This window comes from Photinus pyralis, unplaced genomic scaffold (assembly GCF_008802855.1).
Source record: "Photinus pyralis isolate 1611_PpyrPB1 unplaced genomic scaffold, Ppyr1.3 Ppyr1.4_LG1, whole genome shotgun sequence".
In the NCBI taxonomy this organism is placed as follows: domain Eukaryota; kingdom Metazoa; phylum Arthropoda; class Insecta; order Coleoptera; family Lampyridae; genus Photinus; species Photinus pyralis.
Genome location: NW_022170249.1, coordinates 37,715,407 through 37,723,380, shown reverse-complemented (window position 1 = coordinate 37,723,380; position 7,974 = coordinate 37,715,407). Strand labels below are relative to the sequence as shown.

The 7,974-nt window shown below is 32.9% G+C and overlaps 2 long non-coding RNA genes across 2 annotated transcripts; both read right to left on the bottom strand.

Moving 5' to 3' along the window:
• Positions 1–3,026: 3,026 nt before the first annotated feature.
• LOC116160634 lies at positions 3,027–3,837 on the bottom strand. Its single transcript, XR_004143266.1, has 2 exons — positions 3,471–3,837; positions 3,027–3,415 (listed from the first exon to the last, which is right to left on the bottom strand). It is a non-coding gene; the product is annotated as an uncharacterized LOC116160634 (long non-coding RNA).
• A 689-nt stretch (positions 3,838–4,526) lies between these two features.
• Positions 4,527–5,089, bottom strand: LOC116160635. The gene is made up of 3 exons (XR_004143267.1): positions 4,813–5,089; positions 4,705–4,760; positions 4,527–4,645 (listed from the first exon to the last, which is right to left on the bottom strand). It is a non-coding gene; the product is annotated as an uncharacterized LOC116160635 (long non-coding RNA).
• Positions 5,090–7,974: the final 2,885 nt, after the last annotated feature.

The window sequence follows — 7,974 nt, the reverse complement described above, 5'->3', positions numbered from 1 at the left end:
AGAATCCTTTGCTGCCCTGCTTCTATTTTGAGAGAAGAAAATATCGAATATGCTGAAAATCTATTAAAACATTTTATTAAATCCTTCGAGCTCATTTATGGTACTCATAATATTTCTCATAATGTCCATAATTTGTCTCACCTTAGTGGGGATGTTAGAACCTTCGGAGCACTAGATGAATTTAGTGCATTTAGGTTTGAAAATTTTATGTCAACCATTAAAAGCCATATCCGAAAAAATGAGAAACCTCTTCAACAAATAGCTCGTCGGTTCAATGAAATTGAAAATTTAAATTTTTCAAGCAATAACAGATCATCAAATAAATCAAGCCTGTATAAAATTAAGAATTGCTTCCTAGATCTTTCCAATATGAAAGATTGTTGTGTATTGTTGGACAACGAGAATATTGTACATATTAAACAAATACAAGATGACACGATAACAGGATATTTATTTACAAAAGAAGGAAATTTGTACACATCTCCGTGCAAATCAGAATGTTTAAATATTTTCCTTTTATCTACAAGTTTTACAAGGGTGTCTTCTTCAATAAATTCTGTAAAAGCAAAACTATGGATATTGCCGTATAAAGGCGATTCATATGTTGGAGTTCCAATTTTACACTCGATTGATTAGATAGGATACTAGCATAAGAATAAGTAATAATGTTTATACCTATAACACTGTAATATTAAGGTAGGTTATTGAAGTGCATATAATTATGTAAATTATTTTTATTACAGGCAATTAATTAATATGAATTATAGTATAATTCAATTTGAAGATGGTGTGGAAGTAGTACCAGACAAATGGTTGGTTGGAGAAAACATGTGTTACTGGCCACCAATGAATTCTGATAAATTAACTCTACATAAATTGGTTTTGTCCAAAGCAAACGTTGAGAAAAATTGGGTCCAATACAAAATTTTAAAAATATTTTGTCATGCCGATAAGTGTTAGGTTAGGTACGTTTAAATGTGATTGTTAAATTAATAGAGTCATGTTATAATGCAGATACTTACCAAAGAGCCGTCCAGAAATTGAAGCTAGCCTTGGAAATGTCTGATATAGATACATTTGATGAATCACTCAAAAAAACAAGGCATTCACGACACCACAAGGTAGCTGATGAATTTGATGAATCTGATGTAGATCACTTCACTCCAAGCTTCATTCCAAACGAAAGAAAAAAGGAAAAAAAACGACGCCCATCTCCTTTAGATTCGGATGAAGATGATGTAGAAGCATGTCCAGAAATGTCATCAAAACTCCCACCATTCCCTTCTTCTGCAAATTTTACCCTTGTGGAAAATAGGAAAAACAATACAGCTGATGATGAAATATTGCCAATACGAAATTCTGTTCCGCAACAATGCATGTCAATGTCAAGGGCTAGTACTCCTTCTTCGGTTACAAATACCCGTGTTTCTATCAGAGGTATACAGTTAATTATTGTATTTTACCCTTAACATGAAGTTATTTTTAGGGACGGATGAAATATTAATGAAATTAAACACACTTCTTTCCATAACAAAAATTATAGAAAACAGGTTAACTCTAATTGAGCGGAGTGTTTCTAATCTACAAGGTGAGGGAAATGCAAAAGCACCGTCTTCAAGTTACATGGAAGCAAAAGAATTTAACAAAATGTTTCCGTTAACAAGTGAAGTAGATTTATTGAATTTTGAGGAGAACCTAAAAGACGATACATTTTTTAATAAAATAGTAAGTAGAAGCTTTTATATTCTACATATATTTCAGGGATTATTTGTAGATTGCAACATTATGTACAGTTGGGGGTACCGATGTGCAGAGCATAACTGTTAACTTATTAAAAAAAATTCTTAGTAATTCCCTTGCAAATTTATTCTCATTACATGGTAAGAAGAAAAAGAAGATTTTCAAAAGTTTATATACATGTAATTTAATTGTGGATACTGTACGTAAACAGAAAACTGGAACAACAGAGGTGGAAATCCTAGCAATAATTGGAAGTTGGCTACCTCAATCCAATTTGCGTTTATCACGCGAACAAAGGTAAATTTCAGTTGAATATATCCAACATCATTGTAACAAGGCATTTAGTTTTTTTGATTTTGATATGTGCATTTTGTGCATAAAAATATTCCTACAATTTGATTGCTACCTTCAACAGTATTACTACTTAATTTTTTTAAAGATTGCATTTGTGTTCAATTAACATTATTTGTTAAATTCAGACTGCGGTGTGCATTCATCAGAATTTGTAACCAATGCAATTTTTGTGGTTAATAAGTCCAAATGTCTATTTAATATTTATGAAACGCTGTAGATGTCAGAATTAACTTTGTTAATTTATCTACGACTATTAAATAACGCTCAAATAACGTCACTATATTTTAGCGAATTATGATATGCATTATTATCGGTTCCTCTAAAATCCTTATATACAACTACTTTATGTCACTATATATTTCTCATAATTGCATATGTATAAGTTCATAATTGCATATGTACTAAAAATAGAACCGCCCATCTCGTATGTACTACCTGTCAGTTTTGTTTTGAATTAAGCATTTCTTAGGTTAGAAATGAGAGATTTCGGGTTACGTACGTTTAACTTTGTAGGTTTATTTGAAAAACAATTAATACAGGAACTTGATCCACCCCTATGACGAGATATGTGCGATATTTATAAAATGGGATGAAACAAACTTGTAAAATACCTGAAGTCATTGGCAAGTTCAGGCAACGTTACTTAACGACAGATACCTTCGCTGATACAAATATTCTGCATGAGCATGAATAAGGTTTTCGTTTGTATTTAAAGTATCTATACCTTCATATTCCCAAGGCATTATTTGTAGCATAATGGATTATCGGAAGCCCCATTTGAAGATTATGCTAGGTATAACCTATAAGTTTCAGCCTTTTACGAAGAGAAATATGTTTCGTACAACATATGTGGTATTGTTGTCGAAATTGTGCCACGATACAAAACAATAACATATTGTAAACTCGTTAATAATAAAGGATACAAATTGTCGTAGCACTTAACCACCGTTTTGCATGATTTATTTTAAGAATTGATAACTCGTAACAGGTCTTACATACTAGGCATTGACCAAATTACTACAATATGTACGTTAACTAATAAAAAACACATGTTGCCCTTAAATTTGCAATAAAACTATGCTTTCATTGCTTAAACTTCGTTTCTAAAAGAGGAAGAAACTTCTTGGATGCAGGTCGGAGAAGCGTAACGAAGTCTGAAAAATTAGATTATGTATGCGAAACAAAATATTGTATTCCATTTGGCAGCTGTGTAACAATTTCTGCAGGCATAATTGATACATCGGGATCGGATTTAGAGAATAGTTGTACATGTACATCACATAAATAATATCCACCTTACTTCCATAGGTTATGTCACAATCTAAAACAATGAAAAATGAATGACAACCATTTACCTATATTAGCAATAATCTTACGTGTAGGTAATTACGTGTTGAATTAATGACTTCTGGGAACTTAGATAAATTGCATATTTAGTTCGCCACTTAGGTACATTGCGATACATTGAATTAGATTTGAGGTTAAATACCGTCAACGAATGAACGAACGCAAACCAAACCATAGGCGTACATTGCGCTACCGCTATGAAGTTGCTACGTTTCAAACTGATTCAGATGCCGCATTTTCTATTTAAATAAATAGTCGTAGATAAAATAGCGTATTTTACTTGCATATAAAGGCGATTATGACACTCGGAAAAATTACAACACTCGCCTTCGGCTCGTGTTGCAAACTTCACCTCGTGTCATAATCGCACACTTTATATGCTCGTATAATAATATACTATTATTCAACCTTCTTAAACATTGTGTTCTTCTCTTTCAGGAAACAAAAAGGATTGGAGCAAGACAACGAATGAATCAATTCCGTTAATGTTCCCAATTTTTATATACTTAAGTACATATATTTTATAATATGTATTAGTATAGAAGGTACATTTTTGTATTTTCTCAATATATGAATATTTCTATTTTGTGTCTAATATATTTCTTAAATGTTTCATGTGTATGTTTCAGAAGCGTAACAAAACATATGAGAAATATTTGCTATGCATGTTTCTGAAATGTTGCATGTTATATTACATTGCAAGAACATTTTGCCGTTTATAAATATTTCAACCATGTTTCAGATATCTTTCCAAATATTTCAGAAATATATGATATCTTACAAAGAAATCTATCTGCAATATTATAGAAACAATACCGTGCTGTATGGGTAGGTGCCTTTATTTGTATGTGACATCCATCAATAAATCCAACAGTGTTTGGAAAACGATGTACACTATGGACGTATCTTTTGATATCATTTTGTTCCACAGCTGTCGGCCACTTAATAAAATCATTTCTGCATTCTGTTAATAATTTACAAACTTTGTGAAAAATAAAGTTGACAGTGGACTTACTCAATCTAAACAAATTACCTGCAACAACATACTTCTTAATTAAGAAAAACAATTAAAGTTCGTACTTACCTACTTCTCGATAGGAATCTTTATTTGCCAGAGTCCACAATGTTATACATATAACTGCTTATCACCTGGAACTTTCGCACTGTCAAAGTTGCACTTTGTCTTTAAATATTCATAGAGTGCCTGCAACAGTCAATAATGCTTTACATACCTACTTAAAATGAAAGCTAAGCATAACACACCTGCAAAGTGGTCCCCTTCATTCGAAAATGTTCCAAACATTCAGAGTCATTAAACGCTGCAATTTTTTCAATAAAGTTATGTGATGGCAAACTTAAAGCAGACCTTACACCATATTCTTCTGCAACTGTATCTTCTAAACCAATAACATCATCATTCATATTCGCTGATACTTTTGCAACTACGCTAACGGCTTTTATGTGTTCCTCCAACGGGTTTTCCATCAACATATTAAACACAAATTCATCCATAATTATTAGGTTAGAATTTTGTAAACAAAAGTATAAGCATGGTGGTGGATGCCGTCCAAGAAATTGCAAGCGATTACTAGCAGCAGGTCATCATAGATGTCGTAGCGCACAATCGTGATTACTGCTCCTGAACACAAGCAATGTATTCCTTCCTTTGTTTTTTTTTAATGAATAAACAAAGATCCCTTATTTTCACTCCTTATCATGACTCATGAGATTTCAAATAAGTATTCAAAAGTGAACAATAAATTAAAACGAATTCTTTCGCGCGTAATGGAATGACGTTGCAGAAAGCACATTACCCTATGCGTTGATCACGTGTTCTCTGTACTCGTCTAACATGTAAGAAAAGCGAATATTCATCTCTTTTTACTTATAACCTCGTGACCTGAGTTCGTTTTCGTTCGATTCGATGTAAGTACACGCAAGTGGAAAATTACTAAATTACCTAACCTATTTGTCGCTGCTGTTTCCGTTGATTTTTAAGATTTTTCTTTTTATTAGATCACCAGTTTTTGAAGTGTTTTGTGTCCATATTAATAACAATTGGTAAGGTACTTATTGTTTGGATTATTTCAATGTGTATCATTATGTACATGCAGCAATTACTATGGATAGCAAAATGAAAAAGAAATTAAGTAGGAACACGAGGGAAGGTTTAAAAATGTCCTTAAATATAATTTCTGGGAATGGTTCTGATGTTATTGAGGGCATCGCGGGGTAGGTGTACTAATTTTATTAAAGTTCATTACGAAGTATAGAATTTTGTATTTCAGTCAACGTTTCAGTTGTGAAAGTTCCATTAATATCAACTACTCTGTTTTTAAACTAGGAGGAGTAAATTGAAAAGTCTGATTTACATCCGAAAAAGTTACTAAATTTAGTAACTTTTGGGCAATTGTTTTAAGTATCATACATACGTACACATGTGCATTATGGGTTGCCTACTACATAAGGCATACATTATAAAAAAATGCAGTGTTGATCATTTTTATGGCTTTTTAATACACTTTACCCTACACAATTTGGTTGACAAGAAATTTTAATTATTATGTAGACATAAATGCAATCATTTTATAAAATCAAAAGGTGCTAGCTACAATATATTGTAAAGTTACAGCATTTTCAGGAATTTTCACTAAGAAAGATGCAAACCATTCTTCAAACATTTCCGCATTCATTTCTTCGTGATAATGGATGTTTTTCTTCCTTCAAAAAGTAGTAGACCCTCGTTTACGAAACTGTTTTCAGAGCCAACATGTAAAATAATGAGACGTTTCCCTTTTCCAGAAGGATTTTTTAAACCGGTAGACAATCCTTCCTCAAACGCTTCTCGTCGAGTACGAACGTTATCATCAGTCCACACTTTGTTTTGTATGGCCTTCATTTAACCATGTTTCATCTAAGTAATATATGACTCGTCCTTGGTTCCTATATTGTTTAATAGATTTTAAATGCTTTCGTGCTTTTGTCTTATTATGTCGTCACGTTCAAGTAGATGAAGGACACATTTGTGATAAAGCTTCACGACTATTGATTTTGTCCAACGTGGGAAGTTCATTGAGGTAGAAAAAGTTGTGAATAATTTGACGAACTGATGATTTTGTGCTTTCGTCAAATTGCGATACCAAAGGTGGGCGACCCCCCGAACGTTTAGAAGGTGTTACAGCTCCCGTTTTCTTATACTCCTTTATTGTTCGGTAAACCGTGGATTTTGCAATTCCTATATAAAAAAGTGTGTGTGTTAAATTAACATTTAGTGTTTGATTTCGTTGGCGTGGAATCCATATTTCGAAGTATATCCACCAACAAAATCAAGTACAGCGCTACCCAGAGACTTGCTATAACTAGACTGCGCTTAACGTATCTAAGGTGTTGTCGACACAGTATGCAACACACAATGCACCGCGGGGCAAACATCGCTGAGATGATATGCAATATAATGAAATAAGCTGTTATTTTAGATGTTCCGTTCATTAATCATTCTCGTGATTAGCTCGAATTAGTGAACAGATACATTTCTGTTGATAATAAACCAATAAACTTAGGTTAACTTGTGCTTATCAACATGTACTCTGTCGATAAATTTTTAAATAATATGCTGATTTTCAACGGATACAAGTTTAAAGGGCCAATGGATCAGAGCCATTCGAAGAGAAAAATTTACTCCCACCATAGTGCATTTGCGGGGAATGAAGCCGATTTTAGAAAGATACCTACGAAGGTGTTAAAAAATAATGCAATACCGAGCGTTTTCGACTTTCCCATTCACTTAAAATAACGTAGAACTATTATTCGGCATCCTTTACCAGCAAGACAACGGCAATACCTATTTGCCTATTAGGTATAGACGTAACTAAGTACTTACTGGTACTAAGTATATTTCAGGTTTTGTTACAAGAAAAATAGCTAAGTCTGTTAAATGTTCCATATATATGTGCAGATGCGATATTCGCATCAGAGAGTCATTCAAAGCTTTTAACTAGAAAAAATCGTGGAGGATTGTTGCACGTATCAAGCGATGCGTTAAAAGTTTACCAAATTGCTGAAAATGTGTTCAGGTTTTTCATTCAATCCACACCACACCGCGTTGTAAACAAAATGGTTATCAGCAGTCTAAGAAAAATAAATAACAGTTACAGCCCATTTGGGTTTTTGGATAGGCATATATTGAAACAAAATCCGCTAAATAATCATATCTTACTACTTATATCTTTAGTTTTAAGAGTATATTTTCCCATACGTGTTCACCACCAAAATACACATATAAATCAAATTAGGACTAGAGTAAGGCAGTTATATACCAATTTAGTTCAAATAAAATACCAACAAATTCGATTAAAATAGTTAACAGCTATATGTTATCTTTTTTTGCTACTAAAATTTAGAATAAACATGGCTAAAGCAAACTGCAGAACGTACGTCTGCCCCGCGATGAACAGTTGGTTGCCTATCCTATCTTGACAACAGGCGTTTATAGTAAAATCTACGTTACGCGCGGTCTAGTTATAACAAGTCTCT